The 16,078-nt window shown below is 37.3% G+C and overlaps 1 long non-coding RNA gene across 1 annotated transcript in view; it reads left to right on the plus strand.

Annotated features, from left to right (window-relative positions):
• Positions 1 to 7,817: 7,817 nt before the first annotated feature.
• LOC309514045 overlaps positions 7,818 to 16,078 on the plus strand; it is a 124,093-nt gene continuing 115,832 nt past the window's right edge. The window contains exon 1 of the long non-coding RNA XR_014211588.1: positions 7,818 to 8,318. This is a non-coding gene — a long non-coding RNA (uncharacterized lncRNA). The remainder of the gene's footprint in view (positions 8,319 to 16,078) is intronic.

The raw sequence follows: 16,078 nt of genomic DNA on the forward strand, positions 1-16,078 counted from the left end.
GCTGAATTTTCAGCTTCAGTCTTCAGTGTCACATGATCCTCCAGAAATCATTCTAATATGATGATTTGCTGCTCAAGAAACATTTTTAATCATCATCAATGCTAAAAACCAGTTGATGAATTGAATGCATCTTGAAAATAAAAGCATTAACTTCAAACATTTGAATTAGAACCACAGGACTTATTTATTCAAAGTTGCATTTATTATTCTAATTACATTTTTGTTCCTTTAGTAAAAGAAATGTATCTTTAAATGTCTAACTTAGTGCTATAGTGTTAAAAGGATCAGTACCTACAGTAGTTTTTTATTGATAAACAATGAGAACAACTCATTAAATATAATGTATCTGCGGTCTCCCTCAGTTCAGAAACCCCCCACCTGAGTCCCCCCCCCCGCCCCCCCAACGCATGAGGGGCCACTGAGACTAATGGCCAGCTGCTATTTTGCAGTGACTTTCTTTTCTCACTAGTCACATCGCTGTTCTTGAGCGTGCGGAATCAAAAGTGTCTTTTCAATAAGAGTCCACGGCTAGCCGACGCAAGCCCAAAGACAGCATGATGTGAAGTCCTGAAAACAAGACTAAGTGTGTGTGGTAAATTTGTTTGAGAGTGGTGGCGCCAATGCAAATGCAAGTGGCAGGCAATACCAAGGATCCTCGCCAGGATGGTTTGAATGGAAAATCGGTCATTGTGGGAAGGGTTTGCTGGGTCTGACCCTGGCTGCTACTAGACAAGCAAGTGTGAAATCCGAATGAAAGGTAAGCAGCTGATAACATTGCCCAACAAAGGCAATATCATCTTTCGCCTTCTCTACGTTTTCCTTTCCAGCACGCTCATCTGCCTACACCGATTTTGTTCGTCTCGTCTCGCTATGTATATTTGTGGCTTTTTCCCATTGTTGGTTTGTTGTTGTTTTCTTGCGATGAATGAAATGCTCCCAAACATCAAACAGCATTGGCGTTAAGGTTTGAAAAGGACCGCTACTCTGTGGTCTTTGTGCTTCCCTTTTCATCCGGCTTAGAATGGGCAGCATATCGGACAGCACTCGGCTTTGTTTTTTTTCTTTCAAAGCTTATTTAATTTTTGTAATCGCCACCCCAAGGTTCGTCACACTTTGTGATAATATCCAGTTCCATTTCTAATGTTTACTTTGCAATTAGGAGCAAATCACTCATGCCTGTGGGGTCTGTTGCCATAGTTACAATAGGGTTCTGAGGTCTATCATCTGGTCCTTGCTTCCACCAATCAGGTTGCAGAGCTGAAGCTGCAACATAAAGTAAAGATGCACATCTTTCAGCAACACAGTAGTAAGAAACAGAAAGAGATCCATGAGTATAAGAAAGTACTCTGGGGTTGGCGAGTAGGCGACTGCGCCCAGTCATGGCGGACCGCAGAAATCACAGCGGAGGAGACACCCAGCAGGAGAGGCAGGTGAGAGCATCAACCATTTTGAGACTTAACTCACATTATTGTTCTTGGAGTCGACTCTGTGAAATGTGTCAGAGATGGTGGTCAACGAGATTAGCATTCCCAGTCCAAATAAACGCTGGTCATCCTGGAGCTCGAAGGATAATAATAGTCTGGAAGGCGCAAATGAAAGCGAGAAAAAACGGCGCGGCCATAGTTTTCAATATGATTGTTGAAGCCTCTTCAGATCAATTTTTTCCCCAAAGCGCGATCAAAGAACTCCAGCTGGGCTGTTGTTCGCTTTTCGTATATATTTTTTCCGTTAATTTGTGGATGGGAGGAATCGTCGCGCAAACTTAATTTGATCGGTCCGAGAATGCATATGTCCATGTCTTTTGTGTTTTCATCTGTGCGTGTGTGTGTGTGTGTGTGTATGAAATTGGCCTAGATTAATCATAGCACTCTAAATCTCATTACTTGGAACATCTGAGGGAACGCTGTCTTTAAAGGGCTCTTTGGAGGGGGCTTTCAAATCGGGCCTTCATCAGATCAAAGGCCTTAGATCTGGGATGAATATTTGTCCTCAGCGGATATGTCTTGAGATAATCAAGCATGGTCAGAGGATCCATCATTGGGTGAAGCACAGCAGCAAGAGCTCCATGTTCTCGTTGATTCCCGTCCGTCAACCTGTCGATCCCACCATATGATTTTCAAAAGAAGACCCCTCAAAACAAACCGAGAGAGGGGGCTGGGTGGAAAACAAGAAGATAAAGAAAGATGGAGGGGTGGACCATCGCCAACTAAAGCCAGTTGTGCTTAAAGATGGCGGCCGGGGATGCTGCAGACTGCGTATAGCACGAGACTCCATCTGTTGAGACAATCAGGATGGTCTACATTGAAGAACAGCTCAAAAGTTGTTCTCGCTCACACTGAGGTAACTGTAAAGATGGCATGTGCATCAATTGTGTACCGTTGATAATGGCGGCAGTTTCTTCTTCCTCCACGTAGCGTTGTTTGTCGCTCTTTTCCCACTGTCTTTATTATTTACGTCTCTCTCGGCCCTCTTGCTTTCAAAGACGCTGCTTCAATTGTTGCGACCGCTTGCTGTGCATTTCTAGCTCGTAGTGTTGGTGATCGTAACAAGCTTTTAAGCTTCTCTGGCTGCGCATTTGTTAGCATTCACGATCTGAATCTTTCGCCCGTTTGTTGCTGTAGCCCCGTGTCATTAGCGCCACATTGTTCATCAACGAAGTAAGCTAAAGCGCCCCCGAATGTAGCATTTCGTGCATGTTTTCTTATGGGCACATTAATCAGTAGTTTGGTGTTAGACAAACCTCAAGCAACAACCTGTTAAATCCTCTGTGGCTAATCCACTCTTGGCCTTGTTAGCCACGATTTATTCAGCTATGACAAAAGATATCAGCAGGACTCCAGAGTGCATTCTGACAGTCTTTAGATACCACCTTTCTCCCAAGACTTGCGAGCGCTAAAAAGAGCAGCTTATCAATACACCAAAGACATTTTCCCTTTCTGATGTCCCAATCATTCAAATATAAATCAGCTTTTCTCAAACCAGACCCTCGTCGTCTTTGTTTCGCAGTGCTCCAAGCCCAACCATTTCAGGCATGTGCTTCTTTGTCTATTGTCGGTTGTATCTCGAAAATCTCAGTTTTTCCCTCATAATTCAAAGCCTTATTATTCCACTTTTTACAGAAGTGCTAAAAGGAGCCTTGAAGTAACTTATTTGAAGGAATAATTATCTTTTGTAGAAATGAGAAGAGCAGCACTCAGCTTTAACATCTAAATGGGCTATTGTCAACTGATCAGGCCCCTCAAAAGATAAGCCTATTTCAAGCACAGCCTACGAGGAGGGGTAAATTTGCACTGGCAGCTGTAACAAAAACCAACACAGAGGAATGCTAGCCAGAAATGGGGTTTCTTTCTCCTGTCAAGAGGACTTATATCATGACATCAGAATAATCATTCAATTTTATTTTTTTGCTCATGATACTTCTTGTTTGTTTCACCGTGTTTCCAATGCAAATTATGAAGTTAAAAGTGGCAAGTTACACAAATCAAACATCTGTCTGATTTCTGAAAAGGGCAAATTATTGCATATTGCTTGCGAGCTTCTTAATATAAACAGTGAAATTTAACAATGCTTCAAAATCATTTAAAGTTTCTACCGTGACAGACTTTACCTTTCATTTCATTGGCTGAAGTCTTTCATCACACAACTAGAAACTTTTAGACTGAAAAAAAGTGGTGTAGGATTTACTTTGAAACAATTTTCACTGAGAAATTTCTAGTTGATTTCATAAATAATTACAATGAAACGGCACATTGAATTAAACGTAAACGTTAAGACTGAAATTGTATTTTCTTGTAAAACCTACTCCAGTCATCTGTGATTTATTTGCAACTGCAAAAAACAACAACTTTTTTTACAACATAGTAAACAAAATAGGCATGGTCAATGTTTTGTGCTTTTGTGTTTGATGATAAATGAATATACAGTTTGCTGGAATCAAAATTGGTTCATAGCTAAAGGAGCACCTGCTGAACTCACTCCTTTTCTTCAAATCCTCATTCACCTAACATGGCTGTCATCACCTTTTTATTGAAGGCTTGAGTCGCACATTAGTCTGTGACAGCCACTGAAATGGTTACGCCGAGGCGGCGCACACAAGACCTGGTGACATGCAGCTGAGAGACTGGAATGTCTATTGTGTAGTTTATAGGCTTGTTGCGTTACAGTCATCGGTGTCATCAATGTCAGGAGCAATGAAATCAATGCTAATTATGAATACTGTACTTTATTTATTTGCATGTTTTTAAAGGTTAAAGCTGTAAGGGGAAGCAATACAGATCTATTAAACATTAATTTAAGCAAGTATGAGTTTGATAATGTTTTAAAGATCTATAAACAATTATTATAGTTATAAACAATTAGTTATGCAGATGTGTGTGTGGAGATATCGTGCAACAAGTAACTGATGGTGAAGATTATTTTAAAGGGTTAGTTCTCCCAAAAATTCTGTCATTAATTACTCATCCTCATGTCGTTCCAAATCCATAAGACATTCTTTCATCTTCAGGACACAAATGAGGATCTTTTTTATTAAATCTGAGAGCTCTCCGCTCCTCAATAGACAGTCTACACACTGTAAAAAAAAAAAAAGTTGCTGCCTTAAATTTTTAAGTACAATAAACTTGGATGTTTAAGTAATTTCAACTTAAATTACATTAAACTGACTTTTTTTTTTAAGTTGAATCTTATATAACTTATAAAAAAATTTGATGAGTTAAAGCAATGTAAAAACTCAGTAAAAAGCCCCAGAAAGGTAAAGATATCACTAAAGTAATCCATGTGGCTCCAGTGGTTTAACCTTAATTTTATGAAGTGATGCAAGTGCTTTGTTTGCAAACAAACAAACAAACATAATTTTCCACTTTATTTACAAAATATTAATCTCCAACGTGCATTCACGCAACAACGTTTTCTCTCGCGTCAACACAACACGCATGCCTCGTGGTGCTCTCGTGAACGTGCGTTTGAGATTAATATTTTGTTAATAAAGTGGTAAATTATGTTGTTTTGCGCAAACAAAGCACTTGTGTCGCCTCATAAAATTGAAGTTAAACCACTGGAGTCACATGGATTACTTTAATGATGTCTTTACCTTTCTGGGGCTTGAATGTGGTAGTTGCATAGACTATCAATGGAGGGACAGAAAACTCTCCGATTTCATCAAAAACATCTACATTTGTGTTCCGAAGATGAACGAACGACTTTCAGGTTTGGAACAACATTAGGGCGAGTAATTACAGAATTTTCATTTTTGGGTGAACTAACCCTTTAAATATATGTTTTATTTAAAAGATGAATGAGAGAAAAAGTAATTCGACAAGTGTAACGTCTGTGAAACTTCTGTGAGGGGGGTCCCTGCAGATACCCACTCCTCTGAGCCGATGGGGTGGTCACAAACATTAGGTTCATGGAAGAGCGCCGTGGGCTTGACTTAGCTTATCCTGCTTAGCCTGCCAGATGTGAGATGCCGCAAAAGGATGGGAGCCACCACATGTTTTAGTCAGAGGTGATTTAAAAATTAAAATGAATGACCTCGGGCAAAGAACTTATCTTTTTCCTGCCACATTTACTGTCATGCTTTATTTTCATATTCGGTACCTGCCCCCTTTTATGAGAATTTTAACACTGTAAATGTATGTCAATTGCATGAAATAGACTGTGCTGTTCTCTTCTATTTTCTATTCTGCATTTATAGACAGTCAAAGGTGAGGACTTAACTTGTGTCTTCCCTTCCCCAGTGTTATTGGAAAAATTTCCTCGGTCATGTCCTGGCTGTTAAAATTAGCAAAGTAATATTTACTCTCTCTTATATATATATATATATATATATATATATATATATATATATATATATATATATATATATATATATATGCTATAACTGTTCCAATATATTTTAGTGATATTGTTTATTGCAATATTTTTGCTCAAAGTTACAAATCAATGTGGCTAATCTCAGAAATACTGTAAAACAGGAAAGATGTAAACATAAAGCTGTTTTATGTTCTCATTTTAGTGCCCAGAGAGAGAACTGGGATTCATCACATTACAATAAGTCACATGTTGATGTAACAAACATTTGAACAAGAACGTTTATGATGTCATTGGCAATGCTAGAAAACATAATTACTTTTATGGGCCTGCTATCATGCCTTGTGTCACGTACCACAAAGTTTCAGAGTTGCGTTTATGGTGCGGGATGTCCTTGAAGCTGAACATTACTCTCGTTGGTATAGACAAGCAGAGTGACACAATAATCTCATTAGTTAGACCTGAAAACCTTTGGAATTTATGATTACCAGTGTTCAGCTGAAAGCAAAACTACTTTTTTTCTCATCTCATAATCTTACCAATAGATCATACCAACAGGTTTTTGGAAACTAAAGGAATGTACTTTAAAAAAATAAGCAATATCATGCTGAATATAATGTCATTGCTCCAAAAATATTGAAATTTTGTCTTTAATATCTTTGAAATCTACCTGCCAATTAAACGTATAACTTTAACAAGTTACATAAGCCAAACTGGAAGTATGAAAAAGCTGATGTTATAGTCACATTATAAAGCAGGGACAAATGATATGGAAATACATATTTTGATAATACATTTACATGATACATATTTTCAAGCATACAGTCGGCATCTAGTCATAGTTGGGGGCGTGGCGAGGGTGGAGTCGGCGTGGGGGAAAACACTGCGAGCATCGTGTGTATTTGAATGACGAAGATGTGATATTGCGAGTCATTGATGCCTGCCGACTGGCAACGGTGCATTGTAAAATTAACTGCAATAGGTTATGATAGCCCTTATTTAATTAAAAACTGGGTCAATGACCCAACCAAATGGCCGGAGGTGTCGTTTCCAGACATATTTTGTTATCTGGTTGAATCTCCAAGACATCGCGGCAGCTGTAGGGGTAACATTAGCCTATAACTCAATCAACTTATGTTGCATACTATAACTCCATAAAACCTTGTCACTTACCAATTGTACGTATGCTTCACTCCAAACTATTAATCCTTTTGTAAAACGGTGATCACTTAAAGTCCAACTGAAATCAAAATGGACTGTATTTACTTTGTTAGCGCATATTACTAGTCTTGTGGTGAACAATTAATCCGTGCAAGTTAAAACACACCAAAATTTTTTTTGGCTTCGTAATCTTTAATCAAAATCTGAAAATGCATTGGAGGACCTTCCCTGATGACGTAGGTTTGAGGACTTAAGGCCAATTTATACTTCTACGTCGGGTTCGCGTAGAAGGTACGGCGTAGCATACGCATTGACGTGTACCATACGTCGTACCCTTCGCCGTACCCTGACGCGCACCTCCTCAAAAATGTAACTACGCGTCGCGGCGACGCGGACCGCAAGATCTGTGATTGGTCGGCTGGATAGCATCGCGTTTCCTCCTACCCATTTCCGGAATGATCTTCTGCACTCTGCACCGCCCGCCCGCCATTTTTAAATTCCGAAGATCAGTGAAGAGCCATGGAAATAAACCAAGTGACCGAGAGATTGCTTGAAGAAGTGCGGAAATACAGCCATCTGTATGACTCCTTCAGTCGCCATTGCTCGTAGAAACCTAAACTCAAAACAGCCGCGAGGAATGTAAACACAGTGGAACTGGAACATTAAAACCCACCCGCGCCAACTAGCGTTTCGGCGGTGTAACTGCAGAGCAACACAGACATTCGCAGAAGTATAAATGCTCACGACGGCGTCGCCTACGTGCGTACCCTACGACGTACACTACGGCGTACACTCGACGCAGAAGTATAAATTGGCCTTTAATTTATTAATTATACTTCTGCGTCGGGTTCGCGTAGAAGGTACGGCGTAGCATACGCATTGACGTGTACCATACGTCGTACCCTTCGCCGTACCCTGACGCGCACCTCCTCAAAAATGTAACTACGCGTTGCGGCGACGCGGACCGCAAGATCTGTGATTGGTCGGCTGGATAGCATCGCGTTTCCTCCTACGCATTTCCGGAAGGATCTTCTGCACTCTGCACCGCCCGCCCGCCATTTTTAAATTCCGAAGATCAGTGAAGAGCCATGGAAATAGACCAAGTGACCGAGAGATTGCTTGAAGAAGTGCGGAAATACAGCCATCTGTATGACTCCTGTCCTTCAGTCGCCATTGCTCGTAGAAACCTAAACTCAAAACAGCCGCGAGGAATGTAAACACAGTGGAACTGGAACATTAAAACCCACCCGCGCCAACTAGCGTTTCGGCGGTGTAACTGCAGAGCAACACAGACATTCGCAGAAGTATAAATGCTCACGACGGCGTCGCCTACGTGCGTAGCCTACGACGTACACTACGGCGTACACTCGACGCAGAAGTATAAATTGGCCTTTAGGTTGGGAAACGCTTAACCACTCCCCTCAAATCGTTAGTCTGTAATGAGCGAGAGATGGAGAGGAGGAGCGCTGGAGTAAAACCCTGCCCTCTGTTCAATATTCCTTTTCACTGGGAAATACGTCACAGCACTGGAGAAAAGTCGTTTGCAACTTCCGGTTCACGCGGACTTTAAGAAGTTATAAAGTCCTCTAGTAACTTACAGACTGCAGTCTACTCCATAGGTTCACGGCTCGCGTCATGAGCCTTCAGATGATAACGCTAATGTGAATGAGACATCCCTTATGAAAAACAACTATAGGAATCTTGTAGTATTTTGGGACAAAATATTATAGTAATCTTATAGGAATACTATAGTATTTTGGGACATACTATAGAAGTAACCTACTATAGAGGTATTACAGAACATCACATAAGTATACACTACTATAGAAATCTTATAGGATTACTGTAGTTCTTTTTCGTAAGGGATGTAACGTTAGATAAAACTTGCCCACCACTGCCTAATACGAGTTTAACCCCCACTACTATATCACACAGGGATCTACTCACACAGTAATATTTAAAAATGGTCCTCATTTCCGGTTCTGTGTGTTTATTAGGAAGGATGTAGAACATCAATTCATAATTTGTTTGTTTATTGGCGGTACAGAAAACGACACAGCAACTCTTCGGCATGATTGCGCCGTGTATTTCAATGAGCGCCAAGGCAATGTTTTCCCCCACGGGCTAAATTCACATCACGTGACGGGGCGTTCCCAGACAACCGTCTGTATCTATTTTACAGTGTTCTTGTTACGTATTTGTACTTACCACAATAATTACAGTAAATTATGCATAATTACATGCAACTAACCCTCAACCAAATCCTAATCCTACTCTAACCCTATAGTAAGTACATGTTGTTAATTAATATTACTCAGTACTTAAATGTATAATTATGTAAGGGTTAATGCCCGACTAGGTGTCCATTGTCAGGTATTAATGGACGACGGCGAGGCGTGAACCGTCCGACGCGCAGCGCCGAAGTCCATTAAGTCCAGCGCCGAAGTCCCTCCGCCGAAGTCCATTAATACCTGACAGTGGACACCTCGAAAGGCATTAACCCGCTTATACCATGGTCACTTGCTAAATAACACATTTTTAAAACATTAGTTTATATTTTAATTAGTTTTACAATCGAAATCTAAAGTTTTTACTAACAATAAACTTGGTTTCGGAGATAGTCCGCTCAACTCGTAGAACCCTTCAGTTTACTGCCTGTTGCTATGGTTACTCACAGCTGATGTAGCCAGCGCATTTATTTATTAATTTCGAACGGTAAACAGTCAGTTTCACCAGATCTCCTTTACTAGGTGTCCTCTATCACTTTTTAACGGACACCCTGCAGCCAATCAGAATCGAGTATTCACCCAGACCATGGTATAAATTGTAACAATGACACCTTAAAATAAAGTGTAACCGAAAATACATATTTTTATCACACATATATTTTCAGCACAAAGTTTAAAAACCAAAGAGACACTTTTTAAACATATAACAACTTAATTTGAATTGTGGTTTAAAACCATTATCCACACTTCAGAACAAAAACTTATCCCATGACATTGTGCCAATTCCAGTCATTTCACACAGTGTCCTTGTTACATGTGTTACATTTACTTACTATTTCATTTACAGTGAATTAAGCATAATGACATGCAACTAACCGTAAACCAAATCCCGTAACACATTATTTTACAGTGTCCTTGTTACATGTTACTGTATTAATAACTTTATTAATAATAATAAATATATGCGTATATAATTAGTAATAAAGTTATGCATAATTACATGCACTAACCCTAAACCAAACCTAATCCTAACCCTATAAGTACATGAAGTTAATTATTGTTACACAGTACTTAAATGCATAATTACACTGACACGGACACCTTAAAATAAAATGTAACCCCATATCCTAACCCTAAGTACATGTTGTTAAATAATAGGGGTGTAACAATACCCTTATGTCACGATTCGATACATATCCCGATACTGAACTCACGATACGATATTATTGCGATACTCCAAGACGTTAAAAGGTTAAAGGTAAAAGTTTAACAAATAAATGTACTGTTGATTAAAATGCTAAATTTGATATTACACTGTGGGTGTAAATGAATAGGCTTGGACTTGGTGCTGGTAACCCAGTGCACAGGACAATGGTGACACCAGAATACAAATTTTCATGATTCTGAAGCTGAAAATACAGAATTATTTTAGACGAATATGCTTGCACTCTGTCACTGACTAGATATATTTAAAATAATGTAGGTCACTTTTTACTGGTAACATAAGACATTTGGCATTATCAGGACCACAAAAATCCCCCCATTGCATTATTATACATTGTATTCAACATTATATAGTAGTTTAATGTAGTACTTATGCTAAAACTTTGTAAACTTGATTTTTTTTCTCACACAATATTTTTCATTTCGGGTGAACTATACACAATACATATTGTCACTATCCACGATACATATTGTTGCATTTTGTATATTGTGACACGATATATTGTTACACCCCTATTAAATAATATTACTCAGTTTTTAAATGTGTAATTACACTGTAACAAGAACACCTTAAAAAAAAGTGTACAGTAAAATTGTTAACAAATCAGGTCCAAAAACACATCTATCAATTGCAGAAGAGATACATTTACTCAAATAAGACTTACAAAGGAAGACATTTTTACTTTACTTCACATTTTACTTACTTAAGTTAACAAGTAAAAAAAAAAAAAAAAATCTGTCTGCCTGATATTATGTGTAATTATGGAAGGAAGTGAATTGCATTGTTTGTGCAAATACCTGATAAGGTTACTGAGAGTGCATTGTATTACACAATATAAAAAAAAGTGTCTGCTTTAAATTTTGAAGTACAATCAACTTGGATGTTTAAGTAATTTCAACTTATTAAACTGACTTTAAAAAAAGTAGAAAATTGCTCAACTTATTTTGGTGAGTTAAAGCAATGTAAAAACTTATGTTGTTGTCATAATCATATATTTTTTTACAGTGCAGGTATTGAATTGATTTATCATTATATTTCTAACGAATATACTCTATTTTTGACATCCCTGCATCAAATTCATCTTGCAAAAAATGTCACCAAGTGTTCTTCGTTCTGCCCTTGCATCTATATCTGTTGAGTGTGTGCTTATTTGACTATAATGGGTTTATTCAATAGCTTTCTGACAGTCTGTGTTCTGCACTGGTGAGAGGAGAACTGGAAAACATGAGCAAACGTAGTGTAATTGTTGTTGTTTTCTTTGTCTTGTGCAACCTACCAGCAATCACACGGCAGCTGCTTTGTAGAGGAGCAGGTACTTAAGCTGAACGTGCACCTGTCATGTCATTTGTCTAAGACTTCCAAGGCCACTCAACAGGTAGCAGAATGGCAGCTACAGCTGCCAGTCACAACCTCCGTCAAAACTCACGCAGGAAGCTCGGCGAACACAGCTGTCAAATGATTCCAATAGTTTTCTCTGGGACCGTGACTTTCACCGTATATGTAGAAGAACGACGATAGAACAATCTGACATTCACCCATGTGACTCTGACCTCTGGTTACAGTTTCCCAAATGACTTTATGCGGATTCCTGCTCGCCTCCGACTGTAACGCCCTTTGTGAATGTTCCAAAGGCAAGAATAATCTGGCTTTGAGCAATTACTAAATACTCTCCTAATCTGTCCGATCTCTCCAAGCCGTTTCCAAACACCTCTATTTCATGCTATTTACCTCTTGATTGTTTCCAAGTGGTTGCTCCGAGGTTGTGCACGGAGTTGGTATGCGCTCATGGCCATGTGTTGGCTCGTGGTGGGGGGCCCAGTAATCAAAGCCAGGCCTCAGGAAGGGCAAGGATAGATCTGAGTTTGCAGCTGCTGATGCCATCTGATTTGAGCACTGGCCCAGTATTCACTAGCCCATACATAGGGAAATATGTCCTTTGGCTGAAAAACATGATTTGAAAAAATATCACTATATATATATGTATATATATACTGAATATATAATTTTTGAAAGAAGTCTCTTATGCTCACTAAGGTCACATTTATTTGACAGTAAAATTGTGAAATATTATTATAATTTTAAAAAACTGTTTTCTATTTTGAATATCTTTTCAAATGTAATTTATTCCTGTGATGCAAAGCTGAATTTTCAGCATCATTACTCCAGTCTTCAGTGTCACATGATCCTTTAGAACTCATTCTAATATGATGATTTGATGCTCAATAAACATTTCTTGTTGAAAACAGCTTTCGGTGCTTAATATTTTGGTCGAAACTGTGATATACTGTATTTGTTCAGGATTCTTTGATTAATGTAAAGTTCAGCAAAACAGTATTTATTTGAGATATAAATCTTTTGTAACATTATAAATGTTTTACTGTCACTTGAATCAATTAGCTAAATGTGTCATTTATATATATATATATATATATATATATATATATATATATATATATATATATATATATATATATATATATATGACACATTTAGCTAATTGTATATAAAGGATCTTACATACACTTTTACTTTAATGGTAGTGTATCACGGTTTCCACAAAAATATTAAGCAGCACAACTGTTTTCAACATTAATTATAATCATAAATGTTTCTTGAGCATCAAATCATCATATTAGAATGATTTCTGAAGGATCGTGTGACACTGAAGACTGGAGTAATATGATGAAAATTCAGCTTTGACATCACAGGAATAAATTACATTTTTAAATATATTCAAATAGAAAACAGTTATTTTAAATCGTAATAATATTTCACAAAATTGCACGCTAAGTATTTTTCATTAAATAAATGCAGCCTTTGTGAGCATAAGATACTTCCTTGAAAAGCATTTCTTTTGACACTGTGAAATTACTGGAATTGGCACATGGGATACGTTTTTGTACCGAAGTGTGGATAAAGGTTATAAACCACAATTCAAATTAAGTTGTTATGTTTAAAAAAGTGTCTCTTTGGTGTTTAAACTTTGTGCTGAAAATATATGTGTGATAAAAATATGTATTTTCGGTTACACTTTATCATTGTTACAATGTAATTATACATTTAAATACTGAGTAATATTAATTAACAACATGTACTTACTATAGGGTTAGAGTAGGATTAGGATTTGGTTGAGGGTTAATTGCATGTAATTATGCATAATTTACTGTAATTATTATGGTAAGTACAAACTCTTGACCACCACTTTATGACCGCACTAAGTGTAAAGGCTTAGTTTGGAGCTAGGTTGCTTTAAAAAATAAATAAATAAAAGTACACAGTTGAACATTTCTAATGATTTGATAATAACGTTTTTTTTTTGTACCTGTGTTTCAGATTCGAATGGACACAGTCAATAACCTGGAATGGACCGATATTCTGTGGACAACCACCTTGGATTCTCTGAAAACGAGGAGGATGCAGTTTTTACTGGAACTTGAAATAATCAATGGTATTGAAATGGAATCTTCTTTCAATGGAGGGAGAGTTGGGGGATGCCAGAAAACACAAGACAGAAATATACGATTTCCTCAGGTAATGCATTTACCTTTTCATTATTAACCAAGTATGGAAGTGCAGTGCACATGAATGCTAGATCTTTACAGAGTACTTCATAACAATAAGAGCCTTGCTAATTAATATATATATTTTAAAATATACACATATACACACATTCATGTTTTGGGTCAGTAAGACTTTTTTAAAGAAATTAACACTTTTATTTAACAAGATTAAATTGATTATAGTAGAAGAAAGACAGTAAGATAGATTTCTTTTGTTTTGCTGTTCTTTTTAACTTTCTATACATCAAAGAATCCTGAAAAATGTGCAGCACAGTTTCCACAAAAATATTAACTGCATGTTTTCAGCATTGATAATAATCAGAAATGTTTCTTGAGCAGCAAATCATCATATTAGAATGATTTCTGAAGGATCATGTGACACTGAAGTAACGATGCTGAAAATTCAGCTTTGTTATCACAGAAATAAATAAAATATATTCAAATAGAAAACTTTTATTTTAAAGTGTAATAATATTTCATTTTATTAGTACTTTTGAACTTTTGAACATTACTGTATTATTGTAAACAAATCATTTGGTGAGGTCAGCAAAAATGTCTTAGGAGAACTTGGCTTGGCAGACCTTGATAAATGTTCCTTTAATGTTCTTTTGTGAACATTAAGGTGCGTCAAATTCCGAGATGAATGCCTAACTACGCCCGGTCTTGATTTCCCATGAGCAATTTGTAATATGTCATTAAATTCATGGTTCCACACAAACTACTCTTTCATTTTCAGATGAGCTAATCAAATAAAGTCATAAAAAGGAGGAACAGGACTTCACATTCCAAAGGCCTTTGATCTTTTTGCAATGAATCCATGAGATTACATGCCTGATTATATCCAGGTGTTGAGTCATAACTTCAGAGGTTCAGAGCATAAGAAGTAATATTCGTCTTTAAGGCCTGCTAATTTTTTTTCAAAGTCATAAGATAGGAATTCCTTCACTGAACTAACTTATACATCCCTTCTTACTTTGTGCATATCATTTTCAGACTCTCTCACATGTAGTGTAGGTCCGTCTGTGTCCAGTCTGATGACATTTTCTTGCTCTTATAGTCTTCAATAAGCTAAAAATGGGAGAGAGGATATTTGTATTTCCGGTAATTTATCTGTATGGTTTATAAGACTTTGAAAACATGCATAAGGATTATAAAGATACATGTACACACCTTCTGCTGCATACTTTTTCATGACTGAAAGAAAAGAGCAGTGTTTAAATCGCCTACATTCTTTCTTTCCCCGACATTGCTTTCATCTTTTGTCAGATGGAGAGATATAATCTGAAATGCACCTTGATTTTAATCTCCTTTCACATTGAAAGACTAGTGGAGGCTTTTTTCTTCTCTAGTTTCTCATGTTTTTGAGTGCTAAACTCAGTCCAGGGATTTTAGTTTTGGTACATCTCGTTGAAATTTTAACGAGAAGATGAAGATTGATCTTTTATTCCACAATAATGTATATTGCACACAATAGGAACACTGCAAAAAGTGATCAGTTGACTTAACTTTAAAAAAGTGAGGAAACCAGTTGCCAGTAAATAAACCTCATGCGAAATTGAAAAAAATAAGTTATGTGAACTTGACAATTCCACATAGCTTAACTTATTTTTTTCAAATGCACATAAAGTTTATTGACTTAATAAATTTAAGGTAACGGGTTTCCTCACTTTTTTAAAAAAATTAAGTAAACTGACCACTTTTTACAGTCAACTCACAAGGAAGGACATTACGTGCACCTGGCAAACATCTGAAAAACTTTATTTGATTACAGCACCTTTGATCACAGCAGAAAAAAAAAAACAGATAGCATGTCACGGAAGAGCTGTGAAATGTGTGTCAATGACACTGCATAATTTATTCAAGGTTATAGTCCACTATGACTGTACTACTCAATGTACATCTTCAGATTAAGCCTATTAATAAAGCATACACACTGGCTCATCAGCAAACAAAAATTTGTTTACAAAATGTATAGATAATAGAGGTGCACTCATTTAGTGTAGTCTTGGACTTTATACTGACCAGTCAGTTTGGCTGCATGAAGTGTGTTTACTTATGCCTCTTCACACTAAAGTTGTTTGATTATCTTTTGTTGT

Source organism: Leuciscus leuciscus, assembly GCF_965113295.1.
Source record: "Leuciscus leuciscus genome assembly, chromosome: 1".
Classification (NCBI taxonomy): Eukaryota; Metazoa; Chordata; class Actinopteri; order Cypriniformes; family Leuciscidae; genus Leuciscus; species Leuciscus leuciscus.